This window comes from Ceratotherium simum, chromosome 22, assembly GCF_057802395.1.
Source record: "Ceratotherium simum simum isolate JZ-2026a chromosome 22, ASM5780239v1, whole genome shotgun sequence".
Classification (NCBI taxonomy): Eukaryota; Metazoa; Chordata; class Mammalia; order Perissodactyla; family Rhinocerotidae; genus Ceratotherium; species Ceratotherium simum.
Window position 1 is genome coordinate 41,171,836 of NC_141921.1, and position 17,519 is coordinate 41,189,354.

At 47.2% G+C, this 17,519-nt stretch overlaps 1 pseudogene; it reads right to left on the bottom strand.

Moving 5' to 3' along the window:
• Positions 1-5,822: 5,822 nt before the first annotated feature.
• On the bottom strand, positions 5,823-14,269 carry LOC147914145 (arylacetamide deacetylase-like 4 pseudogene; annotated as a pseudogene).
• Between the last annotated feature and the right edge of the window lie 3,250 nt (positions 14,270-17,519).

Genomic DNA, 17,519 nt, shown 5'->3' on the forward strand with positions numbered 1-17,519 from the left:
TAGATGCTGTATTAGTCAGAGACCAACCAGGAGACAGAAACAGGGAGTCACAGATATAAAGAGTGCCACCTCTCCTAGGGCAAGATCCAGACCTTATTTTAGAGGGCATGGCCATAGCTAACCAGAAGTGGGGCCCAGCAAGCCATCCATGGGACGGTGCCTTGTTAGTGGCACTCTGCTGCGAAACTGCACGAATGGTTCCAAGGGAAGCTGCTGGCCACTGAGTGTGATGGCCACTGTGTGCTGCAGGAGCCGGGCACTAGGGGAACCTTTCCCTACAGGACCCGTATGCTGGAGAAACTGCACGCTGCAGGAGCTCAGCGTTAGAGAAACCAGGCGTTGCAGGAGTCTGGCCAGAGGAGCACATCAGAACCAGGAGCAGAGACTCCAGCCATTTTCAATATTCCTCTAGCACCTTCTAATAACAAAGCTCACCATTGTCCCAGGTGGCAAAGGAGAAATATGTACAGGACACGTCAAGAATGGTGCGCATGAAATAGGTCAGAGACTTTCCTCTACTTGCAAACTGTGCAGACAGCCTGCCCCAGCTTCATGCACACTGTCAGAAAACATGAGACACCTTGCTCAGAGTCAAAGACTTTTGCTACTTACAGCACAGGCAACAGGATGAACTCCATGTTAGCGCTGGTTCTCTCGGCCTCTGAAGTCCATGGGAAGGACACAGAGAAGCCCAGGCGGATGGTGTGCATACAGCAGGCTTGCTCCGCAGCCGAGGAACCCTGACCTTGGGGAACTCGAATCTGTTATAAGGATGCAAAACTGCCCGACCTTTTCCCAATAGTTTTTTTATTGAATAAACTTTATTTTTTAGAGCAGTTTTAGCAAAATTAAGCAGAAAGGACAGAGAGTTCCCATATATCTCCTTCCCCTACACATGCAAACCTCCCCCACTATCAACATCCCACACCAGAGTGGGACATTGTTACAACTAATGAACCTACATTGACACATCCGTATCACCCATAGTTTACATTAGGGTTCACTCTTGGTGTTGTACATTCTAGGGGTTTTGATAAATGTATAATGACATGTATCCACCGTTGTAGCATAATACAGAGTAGTTTCACTGCCCTAAAAATCCTCTGTGCTCTGCCTGTTCATCCCTCCCTCCCCACAACCCTTGGCAACCACTAGTTCTTTTACTGTCTCCATAGTTTTCCTTTTCCAGAATGTCATATAGTTGGAATGACACAGTATGTAGCCTTTTCAGATGGGCTTCTTTCACTTAGTGGTATGCATTTAAGGTTCCTCTATGTCTTATGGCTTGACAGTTCATTTCTTTTTAGTCCTGAATAATATTCTGTCAACCTGATGGACCAGTTTATTTATCCGTGCACCTACTAAAATTCATATGGGTTGCTTCCAAGTTTAGCAATTATGAATAAAGCTGCTATAAATATTGTGAGCTGGGTTTGATGAGGACATAAGCTTTCAATTCATTTGAGTAAACGCCAAGGAGTACAACTGCTGGACCATATGGTAAGGGTATGTTTAATTTCATAAGAAACTGCCAAACTATCTTCCAAATTGGCTGTACCATTTTGCATTCCCATCAGCAGTGAATGAGAGCTCCCGTTGCTCCACATCCTCGCCAGCATTTGGTGTTGTCAGTGTTTTGGATTTTGCCAGATGTAACAGATGTATGGTGATATTTCATCGTGTTTTGATTTGCAGCTCCCTAATGACATATCACATTGAACACCTTTTCACGTGCTTACTTGCCATCTGTATATCTTCTTTGGGGAGGTATCTGTTCAGGTCTTTTGCTTGTTTTTTAATTGGGTTGTTATTTTTTTAATTGTTGAGTTTTAAGAGTTCTTTATATATTTTGGATAACAGTCCTTTATCAGATGTGTCTTTTGTAAATATTTTCTCCCAGTCTGTGGCTTGTCTTCTCATTATCCTGACATTATCTTTCACAGAAGTTGTTACTTTTAACGAAGTCCAGCTTGTGAATTATTTCTTTCATGGATTGTGTCTTTGGTGTTGTATCTAAAAAGTCCTCACCATACCCATGGTCACCTAGATTTTCTCCTATGTTATCTTCTAGGAGTTTTACATTTTACATTTAGGTGTATGATCCATTTTGAGTTAATTTTTATAAAGGGAGTAGGGTCTGTGTCTAGGTTCATTTTTTTTGCATGTGGATGTCCAGTTTTTCCAGCGCCATTTGTTGAAAGGATTATCTTTTCTCCATTGTATTGCCTTTGCTCCTTTATCAAAGACCAGTTGACTATATTTAGGTGGGTCTATGTCTGGGCTCTGTATTCTGTTCCATTGATCTATTTGTCTACTCTTTGTCTATGCCACCCTGTCTTACACTTACCCACTGTAGCTTTATGGTAAGTCTTGAAGTTGGATAGCATTAGTCCTCTGACTTTGTTCTTCAATACTGAGTTGGCTGTTCTGGGTCTTTTGTCTCTTCGTATAAACTTTAGAATCAGCTTGTTGGCTTCCACAAAATAACTTGCTGGGATTTTGATTGGGGTTGTGTTTGAATCTATATATCAAGTCGTAAATAATTGATGTGTTGAAAATATTGAGTCTTTCTATTCCGGGACATGCAATATCTCTCCATTTATTTAGTTCTTCTTTGTTATCTTTTGTCAGAGTTTTGAAGTTTTCCTCATGTAGATTTTGTACATATTTTGTTAGATTATACCTATACCTATGTGCCTAACCATTTCATGCTACAGACTACACTCACCTTTGACACCTTCCTCCCCCTCTCCCCCCATCTAATCTAGTCACAAACTGCTGTTGAGTGTCCCTCCACCCGCTTAATAAATTGCAACTCTGTCCTCTCTTCTCTTTTCTTCCACAGCCTCTGTTGTCCTTCCATTCTTCCAGCCCTTATCCCATTTTTGTGGGTTGTTTTTGGTTTTGTTTTTGTGTTTTTGTTCTTTTGTTTCTGTTTTTGCCTTTTTGGGGGGAGCAGAGAGGGGATGGGAAGACTGTTACAGCATTTTAACTCACCATTCAGTCCTTCTCAACATGTTTTCCAGCTTCCTCCAAGACAATTTTTCTAAAACATAAATCGAATCATGCTGGTTCCCTGATGAAAAACATTAAATAGTTTCCCAAAGGCTTTAAGTTAAACTCTAAACTCCTTGACTTGGCTCACAAAGCCTTGAGTAAGCTATCCTTGGCCTGATTCTTCAGACACTCATGCCGCGCCCTCGTTTACGCCTCGCACGTCCCCGTGTGATCTTGGGTGGATCTTCTCCCCCTTGGAGCAGCTGTTTCCCCAATTGCAAAACGATGGGGTCAGCCTAGAAGAGCCCTGTGTCTTTGCCCAGCCCTTAAAAAAGCAATCATCCTGACTTTTTACTTATCAACTCTTCCATTGTGATACATTTAGGTATCTGGGTCCTTTGTGTGTGTCTACAATTTCTTATAAGTGTTCAGGGATGTAAGTTTTAGGTAGGTCCTTGAAGGCAGAAAATGTCTTAAGAAGATTTTATTGTACTTGAGGCTAATAAAGACTGGCAAGAGATAAAAGAAGACTACTGGTATGATTTCTTTCTCCAAGTTGGACCCTGACTAATACAAGGGCACAGAGTTTAACACAAAAATAGACCAGGAAGAGACTAGAGGAAGGTCCAGATTACTCCTTCCTCGGAAGACGAGATGATAGTGAGGTGGTGGGAGAAGAGGGATTAGGACTGGGGAGAGATGAGAGGACCTCTCCTGAGGGACCTCATGGGGAGGAGCCTCAAGATACAGCCCAGAACCATCTGTCACTCGCTCCAGAAGGTCCAGCCAATGGCTGCAGAACATCCTGTGTTTCTTAGGCAGAGAAGTTGTGTTGACTGTTCTTCCCATCACCATCTGGAGAGAACTTTGGTGGTGGACACACTCTACAGTGGCCCCCATGATCTCCACTCGCTGTTCACATGCTTGTATGATCCCCACGTGTGGACAAGACCTGTGATTTGCTGCTAACTAATGGAAGATGGCACAATGATGGCATATATGTGATCACATGTTTCTGATCACTTTACTTTAGATTCTGGTGGCCGTTTTGCTGGAGTCTGTCTCTCTCTTGTTTGCTTTAAGGAAGCAAGCAGCCATTTGGGTAACCTTATGTAGCAAGAAACTGTGAGTGGCCTCTAGAAGTTAAGGGTGGCCTCTGGCCAATAGCTAGCAAGAAACTGAAGTACTTAGTCTACAACCTCAAGGAATTGAATTCTACCAGCCATCTGACAGAGCTTGGAGTTGATCCTTCCCCAGTTGAACCTCAGATGAGACCACAGCCCCAATACCTTGATTGCAGCTAAGCTGTTCCCAGACTCCTGACCACAGAAACTATGAAGTAATAAATGTGTGCTGTTTTAAGCTACTAAATTCATGGTAATATTGTTACACAGAAATTAACCCACTCTTCCATCAAAGCTGCTTGCATATAACACATAGATCATGATGCCTGCCTATGCCCCCAGGAGCCCAGTCCAAACTGCCGGTGTTGATACTTGCTCCCACTTCAAGGATCCAAGACACCTGTAACACTCCCTCCTCCATTAATCACAGGCGAGGTCCTTGGTACCAAGAGACGTTCTGGTTGCAGAGAAGGGAGAGCCTCCAACTTCAGCACTTGGTGGGATTACACAGCAGTGAGGCCTGGTGCCTTTACAGATGTATCAGGCAAACATGGGCCCGATGCAAAAACTGATGTGGACTGCCCCCAGCAGGCAGTACAAAGATCCCCTTCCCTTCCCCTGTGAGCAGAGAAAGTGGCGCCGGCTAAGTCAGGACAAGTCCTTTTTAAAAGTGGGAATAATATATAAGCTCACCAAAGAAAGAAGGCAGAGGCCTTACTCCCTTGGAGAATGCAGTTTCCATATCCCAGATGGCATCCAGAGGTTCCCAAGACAGCCCTGGCCCTGAGAACCTGCCTGCCTCTTGGTAGCCAGTGATCTGATTTTGGAATTTAATTTGAAGATTAAAGACTTGAGCCCAGACAAAGCTCACAGCCCCCCGGAGTGCACTCTTTTCCTCATCACTTCCCTCTTGCCTCTTCCCCATCTCCCTTTCCCTTCATCTCCTCTGAAACCTTCCTCTAGTCCAGCCCAAGGGTGGCTATACTGAGGGGAGAGTTCCATTGCCACAGGATTTCCCAGGCCAGCTGGAACCAATCTGTTGGAATTTGGCTAGTGATTTTTGACCCCAGGGACAATCGGGTGTCCCCTCCTCCAACAGGGACCATGGCTCCAAGCAATGCTTTGGCATCATGGCTGTAAACTCACCACGGACAGTAGGACCAGTTGTTGGCATTTGCTCTGCACAAACCTGTGTGTTTGTTAGGTTTTTGAGAAATTTTTAAAGTTTTTTTTTTTCTCCCTTTCTCTGGGTCAATTGCTAGATCCAGAATTGAACGTTGTTCATGTTGGAAGGAAACAGACATGGATTGGATTCTCTTAAATGCTAAGCAGGACTATTCTTTTTTTTTTTTTCTTGCAGGGAAAGATTCACCCTAAGCTAATATCTGTTGCCAATCTTCCTTTTATTTTTTTTTTCTTCCCCAAAGCCCCAGTAGATGGTTGTATATGCTAGTTGTAAGTCATTCTAGTTCTTCTATGTGAGCCGCCGCCACAGCATGGCAACTGACAGACGGGTGGTGTGGTTCCACGACCAGGAAGCAAACCCAGGCCACTGAAGCAGTGAGCACAGAACTTTAATCACTAGGCCACCAGGGCTGGCTCTAAGCAGGACTATTCTTAGCTTGCTTCTCATTCTCCCCACATGGGCCAAGTATTGGCTTAGCATCTCCTTAACCAATAAAATAGGATTCTCCAAGGGACTCAGCTTGCAGTCCATACCCTAGGCAGGGCCCCAGGGCTACTATATGCTCTTCTATAACTGACTACAGCATTCATAATTTTCAGGGAGCACGGGAAAGAGAAAGGCTTCTTCTCTAATAACATTATGAATTCAGGTAAGCCATCCTCCACATGTCACGGGGACGCCCTAGTCTTCCAAGCACTTCTTATAGACCAACGTGTCGTTGGGAGGATGTCATTCTCACAGCCCCCCAGGATGGCTCAGGAAGCTGAGAAAGCAATGGTTCTATCATCTCTTACGAAGGGTGAATTTTCTGCAATCAAAATAGGTTTGTTTTCTGGATAGGCAGCCTCATTAAAAGCGCCAGGAAACACGGGTTGGTGGCCTGTCCTCTTGAATCTCTTGGGTGTGTTGTCAGGGCTGAGCCACTTCCTGTGCTTCCTCTAGACGTTGGCGGGGGGGCGGGGGGCTGGGCAGGGAGCACCGTTCATGATGGCATCCCCCCAGTAGACGTGGACGACCAGATATTTACACATACGAGTCATCACGAACATCCAGGAGAGGAAGGGGAGGTTTTGGTTCTGCGGAAAGGATGACAAATGCAAACAGATGGCCTGGACAACAGGGCAAATCAGGACCTGGGCCCAGACCCAGGGAGACCTGATCTCCCCACCAAGGTCTGGGTGACAAAGGTCACAAACCGTCCCCCAGTGCTGTCTCCGCAGATCACAACCCGGAGGGATCCACCCCACTGGTTTTCAGGCCTTCAGGAAGTGAATGGCGGCATTCAGGCTGTCTTGGGAAATGACAAGGGAATGGGGATCAAGAAGCTTGCGGTACCTCAGGAGCAAGCAGGGAACAAAAGCTACCAGTGTGGACAAGTGTCTCTGGGAAGCCGTTTTAACAGTGTCCTCAACTCTCCCTTGCAATCCTGTATCTGATTCAATCCTCAGAATGACCCCATGAGGTAAGGATTTTTATCCCTGTTTTTTGCATAGGAGGATGTGAAGAACCTTCCCTTAGTCTAACAGACAGGGATTCTTGACTCCAAAACTATGCTCTGTCTCCTTCCCGTAGATGTAGACACTCCATACAAGACTACACCACTTGAGAGCTATTTGCATTGTAAGCAGAACAACCAGCAATGCCGGGAGAAGCAAATGGAGCTAATGGCCGTCCCCCTGCCTGTCAGGAGAGAAAGGGATGGGCAAACTAAAGTTAATGGCAGAATTTTTTTTCCAAATCAAAAATCTAAAGACCAAGGTTTTTTCTTAGCCAATGACTCAACGAGTTGCCTTCTGTTCTGGGGTCGTGGGGAGGAGGGATGCGGTTGGGAAGTGTTCCGAGGGGGGAGGTGTAGAAGAGGTAAGCAGGCAGGAAGGAGCTCAGGTTGTGGAGGAACAGGTGCCGAGGCTGGTGGAAAGCATCCCTAGGGTTGGTCTAAGCCCCGGAAGCGTGGCTCCTCATAGGAATTCAAGAGCAAAGAGAAGGAGCTTCAAAATGAACTTCTAGATGTGGTACATATATACAATGGAATATTATTCAGCCATGAAAAAGAAGGAAATCCTGCCGTTTGTGACAACTTGAATGAAAGTTGAGGGTATTATGCTAAGTGAAATAAGTCAGACAGAGCAAGACAAACACTGTATGGTCTCACTTATATGTGGAATCTAAAAAAGCCACACTCAGGAAAACAGAGAGTAGAATGGTGGTTACCAGGGGCTGGGCGGGGCAGGAATGGGCAGATACTGGTCAAAGGGTACAAACTTCCAGTTATAAAATTAACAATTTCTGGGGATCTAATGTACAACATGGTGATTATAGCTAATAATACCGTACTATATACTTGAAAGTTGCTAAGAGAGTAGATATTAAATGTTCTCACCATAAAAAAGAAACAATAATTATGTGATGGGATGGAGGAGTTAGCTAATGCTATGGTGGTGATCATTTTGCAATAAATACATGTATCAAATCAACACGTTGTACACCTTAAACTTACACAATGCTATATGTCAATTATATCTCAATAAAGCTGGGGAAAAATTAACTTCTAAAAACAGTGAAACACCAACTAAACAACATATGGATCAAAATCAGGAAAATAGAAACGAATTTAAAAAACAGAAACAGTTTGGCTAAACTGCTTGGATTCAAGAGTTTATTTAAAACATCATTGTTATCCTAAATTTTTATTTGAGGTTGTTACTAATCGCCTTTTCTGTTCTTACAACATACCACTTAAAAGCATCAAAACAGTGTATTCTACTTGTAAGATTAAATTTGGAAGATGCTAATTAGGAAAAACCACACCTTAGATTAGTGGCTTTCAAACTTGGTTAGAACAACACAATTTCTTTTTCTATTAGAATGATACAAGGAGCCCCGCTGTAGAAAATAAGTTGCAATCGTTCTGGTTTTGCCCGAGGATGAGGGGCCTGAACCCCCCAACCCATTCTTCTTTCCTTTTGATCTCCACGGCCACCTCTGAGGCCACGAGGAGAACCCTAGTGCTCTAAGGAACCCAGTTTGAAAATCATTGCCTTCTATTAGACTTTGAATTTTGTTTCTTTTAAAAGTTGCTCTAAAGCATCATCTTTAAAGATAGGTTTTGATTGACCGATTGTAACTTTGCAACATTTCCTCAATGAGCAACTTGATGATAAATAAATCACTATTATCGACACGGGTCCCCACTTAAACTCAGGAACACATGTTACTTGTAGGGTCCTCGAAGTGAGGTGGCCCCAGCACCCAGAGCAGCAAGCACAAACTTCAACTTCCGTTTTTCCATTTCTAGAAGCCTCACTAAATGTTGAACAAGCAAACCTGACATTATGAAAGACATAACAAACATTAGGTGCTTTCCATTAGCAGAAGCCCTGACCTGCTGGAAAGCGGCAGCAATGCCCCGTGCCTCCCTGTGGTCTCTCTTGCCCACTCAGGGCAGGGGGGAAGGCTTTGCAGAATCGAAGGGTCAAAAGGCTGACCTTCCCCGGAGCTTAGGTAGGCAGTCCCATCACGGCCTGATGAGGAACCAGGGAACTTCTACACCCTGAACATCTCCCTGTGTTCAGCGCCTCTAGAGCGTTTCCTCCCAGGCACCGTCCACCTGCAGCCCCCTGGCAGCCTGAAGCACCTTCCCTACCTCTCTGCCTCCACCAGCCACTCCATCAAGATTGGTCTGGCCCACGCACCAGGTCTTTTCAACTATCTAGAATAGCGATATCCTTAGCAATTCCCTACGCAGTATTAATGCAGGTGCTTATAAACACCTCTATGTGCCACCTGTTCAAGGGGTTTTTTATTATCACAAAGGGCTTCAGAGACGTACAGTCTGGTGGAAACTCCAACGGTGGATTTTCAGACACAATGCTAAGCCAGTTGGGAAGTATGTCAAAGAGTACTGGAAAGATGCTGCCTTCCTCAATACCATGGAGAAGACCAGAGATGCCAAGTAAGTTGCTTTAAGTCACACAGCTGTACTGCCTACCCAGGCTGGGGGCAGCCAAGGTTTGCGGGGGCTCATTGTAGAGGTCAAATCTAAAAGGGCAGTTTCTAGTTTCATTTGCCTTCTCTAAACTCAGAACCTCTGGGGTGGGGCATGAGAGGCAGGATTCCCCAAATCACAGCAGGCAATGCCAGTGCCAGGGGAGGCTGTGAAGCACCAATCTGACGGAGAGAAGGGACAGGCTGCATGCTTCATTAGCACCGTTCCAGGGAGGTGCCGGAAGGAGGGTCAAAATAGAGCTGAGTGGGCAGCTTCCAAGTGGGTCTCGGTCCTGACTGCTGATTAGCGTCATCCAGGGAGCTATTTAAAAATTTTGATGCCTAGACCCCACCCAGAGACAGAGAGCCGGCCTGGGGTGGGACCTGGGTGTATGGCTTCAGAGCCCCTGGGTGATTGTAAAGCGCACGCAGCCAGTGGAGACCCTGCTAGCCACAAGCCGGGTCCTGGCGACCTTTCCCACTGCGTCTCCCTGCTCTGGCGCCCTGACACTCTTCCTTTCCCTCAAGCCCCTGTTCCAGGGCTTTGTGCTTGCTGTTCCCTCTGCTGAGACTTAACCGGGTTGGGACTAGACTAGGGTGAGGCAAGCCAGGCACTCGCCTTGGGTGCAAAATTAAGAGGACGCCAACACACTCCATAACTGAGATAAATAATCCTTTGGTGCGATGTTTTAAGGAATCAAAACGATGCCAAGGGCCGGCTCCGTGGCTTAGCGGTTAAGTGCGCGCGCTCTGATGCTGGCGGCCTGGGTTCGGATCCCGGGAGCGCCCCGAGGCACCACTTCTCCGTCCAACGTGAGGCCGAGTCCCACGTACAGCAACTAAAAGGATGTGAACCTATGACATACAACTGTCTGCTGGGGCTTTGGGGGGAAAAAAACTGAATAAATAAAATCTTTAAAAAAAAAAAAAAAAAACGATGCCAAAAGTACCTGTGATGAACAACATATCAAAATTTTAAATAGATAGGATCCTGCTCTGCATTTGCACAACTCACCCGGTTCTGTTGGATCCTACCTTTATATAAATGTTGATATTTGGTTCATCAGAGATTTTTTGCATTAATATTGATTTCTTAAATTATTGCATAAAAATATTACATATCTTGATGACTGCATTTTTTTGGCGCCTCTTTCAAAATGGAGCCTGAGGCGAGTGCCTCACCCGCCTTCCCCTATTCCCGGCCCGACTTAGAAGGATTTTTTCCAGCCTCTGTAGGGCCCGTTCTTCTTCACCGTCGGGCCTGGGATCAAATTTTACCTTCTTGGAGAGGCTTTCTCTGATTGGAAAAACTAAGAAGGGCGTGAGTCATTCTCTACTCCGTCACCCTGTGCCGTCACGATGTGAAATTACCTGACGTTTGTTCTCTTTCTTTGTCCAGCCCCCTCATTTGAGTCGGCTCCCTGAGGGCCTTTCTGGTCCTCCACTGGGTCCCCTGTACTTGGAAGAGGGTCTGACATGAAGTAAGTGCTCAGTAAATATTTCCTGAATGAGCCCTGGTTTTCCTTTCGGAAATTACATCTTCCTTCCGCAGAGGGAGGGTAACAGCCAACTAGTGGGGTGCTTCTGGGGGCCTCTAAAAGGGGAGAGTGATCTTGGACAAGGATGGGGCCAGTAGATGGGAGATATTCAGAGTTAACTTCTGAAAAAGAGAGAGCATCCTGGCAGGAAATTCAGATATTGGTATTTCCACCGCCAGGTGGCAGTACATCCTAATCTCAAGGAGTTATGTAATGGGAGAAGCCTGTCTCTTCACATGGGCAAATTTTCTCACATGTCCATCCATCCATCCGTCCATCTGTCCATCCATCCATCCATCCATCCATTCATCCATTTGTCTGTTCATTCATGAACACATCCTTTCATCCAGTTATTCACCCATCCATCCATCTACCTATTCATGCACTGAAACATTCATTCGAAAAATAAAACCCACGGGCCAGGCACTGGGGACACACCAGCAAACGGAAGGCTTCCCTGCACTCTTGGAGTTTCCATCTTTAGTTGAGGGAAGACAGACCGTAAATAAGGAAAAGCATGAGGGAACAAGGTAAGTTCAGCTAACGACAAGTGCCATGAAGAAAATGTAAAAGGATGATGTCAGGACTGGAGATGGGGGGGTAGGGTGGGGCAGTACAGTGGGCAGGAAGCGTTCTTCAGATAAGATGTTCTGGGAGGCCACTCTGGGGAGGGACATTTGAGATCAGACTGAAAGAACAAGGGGTCGCCTGTAGTGCAAAGTCAGGGGGAGAGGGGAGACATCTTTTGAGGCTGAGGGAGCAGGAAGTACAGAAGATTCCGAGTGCGGATGAGCCTGGTGTGGCCACGGCACAGAGAGACGGGCCGTGTGGCTGCAGCAGAGGGAGACCCAGGCGGTTGGGCGGTCGGAGAGGTCGGCAGGGCCAGCTCGGTCAGAGCCTCACAGGCTGTGGGAGGAGTTTGGGTTTCACCTGAGAGCACTAGAAAGCCACAGGAGGGGTTTAAGCGCAGGACTGACAAGCTCTGTATTTTTAAAAGCCCTTTCCGGCTGCTGGGTGAGGAACAGACTGTGAGGGGCGGAGGTGAAGAAGGGAGAGCGATTGCAGGGGTGCAGGGTGAAGAGGCGCGGGAAGAGAAGACGGCACCCTGGATCACGGGGGGATTGCAGAGCCTGAGAGAAACGCATGGGTTGGGGATATATCGTTGGGGGAGAACAGACAGGACCAGCGATGGCTGTGAGCAGTGCAGGAAGAGAGAGGAGGCAACACCCCAGTGCTGTGAACGCCCCACTGAAACGCATCACTGCCCTCACCTTGACCAAGACTATCACAAGATAGGAAAGAACATTCTCCATGTAGATTTGCACACCATCGGCTCACTTGAGCCCAAAACCCTTAGTCAGGGCTCCCCTAAAAATCTCCAACTGCTGACTCCTTGGAGTTACTCCAAAAAGGTTCTCGTGGAAGAAGTGGGCAAAGTTGTGCATGTAGACGAGGCTCTTCCTTTATGAAGCCACAAGGAAGCACCTTTCCCAGGCTCCAGAATAACCCGCCCACTCCGTGGAAGAAGACGATGCCTCCCCGGGGTTGAGGGATGCTGCCTTGGGCTGGGACAGTCTCATGCATATGGTCCCAAAACACAGGTCAGTTACTACAAGTCTAGGGTCCTGCTTTATTCTCATGCTGTCAAGTACAAAACGGACAAATCTGGACATCGAGCAAATTCCCAACTTCTGAAATACATGCCCCTGTTAAAGGGAAGAGAAAGAAAGGCAGATGTTAGGAGAGGTTAGGGTCTTTCCGGATGTTAGGTGACTCCTGTCACTTATAATTACTATGAGGTTTTCACAGTTTCTCGTCTGCTTCACCTGCCTGGACCCGGGGCTCATCAGGAACTGATGGGCTCTGGGTTGTGTCCAGATAGAGGGTTGGGTTTTCAGAATTGCCTCCCAAAAACTCTTGGTTGAATAATGGTATGAATTTGCCAAAGGGCTAGCCCACGTTTGGGCTGAATGGTTGGAAGTCATCGAATTGACCAAAGGGAGGCCAGCAACCTCACTCTCTTCGGCTCCCCAGCCTGAGATGGCAAAGATGGCTCATCAACACTCGTCATTGCCCACCCGGAGCTCTGGGCTGTGACGGATTCTTAAGCCATGTTTGTGCTCAACAGGAAAGAGTGATGGGATCAGTCAGGGATGTCTGCCATGGGCTCCGGAGGAGGGAGCAATGGCTCAAGGCTGTAGATTGCCAAATGCGAAAAGAATTCCGTTGTTTTTAAACTAATATGCTCACTCTAGTTATAAATAAACAAATATCTGAATATTTCATGAAATATAGTTACAAAGTATCATATTGCATGTACTAAATGCATTTCAACCACTTCGGATCGTCTCTTCCATGGACCTCACATTGAGTGTGTGTCTTTGTCATAAGGAAAACAGCACGGGACGATGATAATGAAAATAATAAGAAAGTTGACACTTATTATTCACCTACAATATGCCAGTACTGGTCCAAGTGGTTTGGATTATTAACTTGCTTAAACTTCTCAGTGACCCTTCTAAGTCAAGCACAATTATCAGCTCCATTTTACAGATGGGGAAACTGAGGCATACCAAGTTCAAGTGTCTTGCCCTTCAATGAGGAAGATGCAGAACTTGTGTTCTCAACCACTAAACCAGAAAGAGCTTGAGTTCTGGAGTCAAGTAGATCTGAATTCAAATCTTATCTCTACCACCAAGCGACAGAAAGGCCTTGGGCATTACCTTCTCCTAGCTTCAATTTTCCTTGTTTATAAAATAGTAGAATGGGCTCTACGGTCCGAGGATGAGGCACAGGGATTAGAAGTGACCACTCAGGGGCTGGCCTGGTGGCGCAAGCGGTTAAGCACGCGCGCTCCACCGCGGCAGCCCGGGATTCGCTGGTTCAGATCCCGGGTGCACACCAACGCACTGCTTGGCGAGCCATGCTGTGGCGGCGTCCCATATAAAGTAGAGGAAGAGGGGCACAGATGTTAGCCCAGGGCCAGTCTTCCTCAGCAGAAAAAGAGGAGGATTGGCAGATGTTAGCACAGGGCTGGTCTCCTCACAAAAAAAAACAAGTGACCACCCATATGGAGTGTCTCACTGGTGGGTCCTGGCAAGTGTGAGCCCCACTCCTTCTCTTGCTCACACCCACTGGGTCTTGTCCCAGTTCCTGTGCGATGCCCCAATGCATTCCCTCCATGGAGAGACCCCCCCCACAAGGCTTCAGTTTCCCAAAAGGAAACTCCAAACAAAACCACTATTTCTTTGCTTCAGCTGGAGGAGAGCGAGGTGCCCTCAAGGTGGAGATGACCTGCTTTTCCCACCACTGAGCCCACATCTGAGGAGGACACCAGGCCTCCGTGCTGAGCCAACCTGGACCTTCACCAACTCAGCTCTAAGCGCTGAGGGCACTTCCCGTCGGCTCAGGTCGGCTCCAGCTCTCGCCTCCTCCGCCATAGTGTCCCACACGCTCTGGGCTCACCCACGGCTCACACTGCTCCCGGGAGCCTTTATTCCTGTCCTCCAAGTGGATGGAGACCAAGCTGATGCTCATATCCAAACTCAAGACCGTGTTCTCAGTGAAGCCATCCCTGACCTGTCCTCTTGCCCTTCACAGTTCCTTCGAGGCCCTAAGTACCCTGCTCAGATTTCTTTAGAGCCCCTCCAAGCCTGTACTGCATGGATACGATCATCCATGTGTCTCCTTCCAGCAAACTGAACGCTTCCTGTCAGCAAAGATCATATCTCATTCATCTCTGTGTCTCTAGCATCTAGAAGACTAAATGTTTTGGGGATTTTGAACAATGCAATGTGGTAATAAACCTCTCTTTGCATGACATTCTGAAAGGTCACTAGATATGACCAGGAAGTTAGATTTGTTTTCGTTATTCCAACAGTGGGGCCACATTTTCCAGAGCTGGTCATTTCAGACAGAGATGAGTGAAAGAAGATTGATTATTACTCATTATTATTTATAATATTATAAGCATGTATTGTTTCTATATAAATATTACATATATTTTATATATAAATTTACAATATTTTTATATAAATGTTATAAATATAATATATTATTATTTATAATAATTTATTAGTAGTTGTATAAATGGGAGCATCAATAGTTTAGAAATGCTTGAAGTCCAGAACTTTAGATAGACATTGAAACTCTTTTACAAAATATTCTAGCAGTGTTTACCCTTTAGCATAAAATCAATAGTGTTTGTTATATTATTCTTTTTTGTGTGTTTGTGAGGAAGATCAGCCCTGAGCTAACATCTGCCAATCTTCCTCTTTTTGCTGAGGAAGATTGGCCCTGGGCTAACATCCATGCCCATCTTCCTCCACCCCATATGGGACGCCGCCACAGCATGGCTTGCTGAGCGGTGCATCAGCGCGCGCCCGGGATCCGAACTGGCGAACCCCGGGCCGCCGCAGCAGAGCGCGCGCACTTAACCCCTTGCGCCACCGGGCCAGCCCTGTTATATTATTCTTTATATCTTTTAGTAAGGCTGAAACCATTCATAACAACTTTTAAATCTATGATAATTTCAGGAAATGCTACATCTTTGCCTTCGGGGATTTGATACATATTACTAATAATCTACATTTGCTGAGCCCTTTCTAAGTGTCCAGCACTGTGCTGAGCACTTTAAATGCATTTCTCATTCAATCCCCACATCATCCCAACAAAGAGCACCTCTTGCAATCGTCATCTGTCAGAGGAGAAAATGGAGGCTCAAAGACACGACGCCACAAAGCTGACAAGTGGGGGATGCGGGGCTCAGACCGAGGTTGTCCGACACCTAAACTAAGCGCTTGATTTCTGGTCCATAGAATCTTTTTAGGTTTTTCCTTGTTCTCCTTAAAATTCTCGTCTCTCCTATGTCTGTCTGTCTTCTGGAACTGAGTGAACATTAACCACTTGGACATCATCATCCTCAGCATCGTCACCCTGTGATGGGCAGTGTGTCCTGGGGGGACCCAGGCAGTGCTGGAGGGACCAAGATGGGACGTGACAAGCTGAACTCACCCTTCAGAGCCAAGCGCAGACCCGTCTCAGAGGCTCCTGTGAGCAGCCGTAGCAGCTGCCGTCTGCTGATGCTTAGTGTGTGGGCTCCTCCAGAGGAGAAACACACAAGGTTGGAAAGGTCTCGTTTTTTATGGCCTACCTGGACATCCAAGACCCTCATTTTTTGTCCTGGGGCCTCAGATGAGTGTGTAATTCCACAGGATTGCAACCACTGGTTTGAGACAGCCTGACGTCAGTGAAGTGCGTGACCAGAATAAATCAGAGAGATGAGAGTACCACATCCTCAGCCTATCTCCTTGGACCAGTAGCATTTATGTAATTACAAACTAGACTTGCTCATTTCTCTGAAAGTCATCCATGTCCATGGTGAAACATTCCAGCAGCACCAAACATATTTTGTCTACCAAACATATTCACCCTTGTCATTTGTCATCTCATCCTTGACCAACCTGAAGAGATAGATACTATTGTTCCCCTTTCACAGAGGAGGAAACTCAGACACAGAGAGGTTAAGTAAATTGCCCAAGATCACACAGCCAGTGAGTGGCAGAGCTGGGAGGCACACTCCGAGGGCACACTCTGTGCTCCTTCCCTTCACTCTGCTGACAGAGCTAAGCGTGGCCTCCTCGCCTCCTCCTCCACAGCTGCCCTCCCCACAGGTCATCAGTGTGAACTGTTCGGCTGCTCTCAGGTCCCCACCCAGAGTTGGGACACTGGGGTCACATCAATTACCCACCTCCTACAAGAAGCCAAACCGTCGTTTCCAAATCTGCTGCAGCTCTAGGCACATGCTGGCGGACCCACAACCCACAACCCCCAACCCCAAATCCCTGCTCAGAGCCGCTGGCGTGGCCACCCTAGATGCAGGGTGAAGTCACTCATACTTGACAAGCACATGGTCAGCACCTGCCAGGTGCCAGCCCTGTGCCAGGGCGGGGCTGTCAAAGGTGGAGGAGGCGGCCCCGCCTCCCAGGTGCTTACATCTGTGCAGGGAAAAGGCCTGGACGGGATTAATGCACCGAGGGCCTAGGAGGCTGCGGCTGGAGCAGGTCCACTCCCTGTGGGGCTGTAAACACTTTGAGGGCAGGGACGGGGTCTGCAATTGTTCTGGAATCCTCAGAAACCAGCCTGGTGATTGGTACGCTGGAGGTGTTTGATGTTGAAGGAAGAAAGGGAGGGAGCGTGGGAGAGAGGAAGGGAAGGGAAGAGGTGGGGAAACTGAATAGCAGATACAAAAGAGAGTGTCGCAGAGTCCGTCTGGGAGTCTGAAGAGAGAGAGGGAAGCAAATGCCGGAGGGAGAGGAGGGGCAAGGTACAGAGAGAGAGAGAGAGAGAGAGCCCCACCCAGGGTGAGGCCCGAGGGCAAACCCACCCAAGTGACCACATGCCCGGCGTGCAGTGCAGAAATCTCAACCTGACAGGAGGTCGCAGGGAGAGGGGACATCAGTGGTGAGGAGGTGCGGGAACAAAGCCAGACAAAGACTCCAGGGAAAAGGTGGACGGTGCCACTAGGAGCACCAGCCAGGACAACCATGTTCCTGAGGCTATGAGAAGCCACTGCCCGGGGGAGTCAGCTTGTAACTTGTGTCGGGAAGACCTGGCCTGCTTATGTGGGCTGTCTCCTCCCTCCCACTCTTTGTGGGCTCCCTGACTCAGTGGCCTGACCTGGCTTCTTAC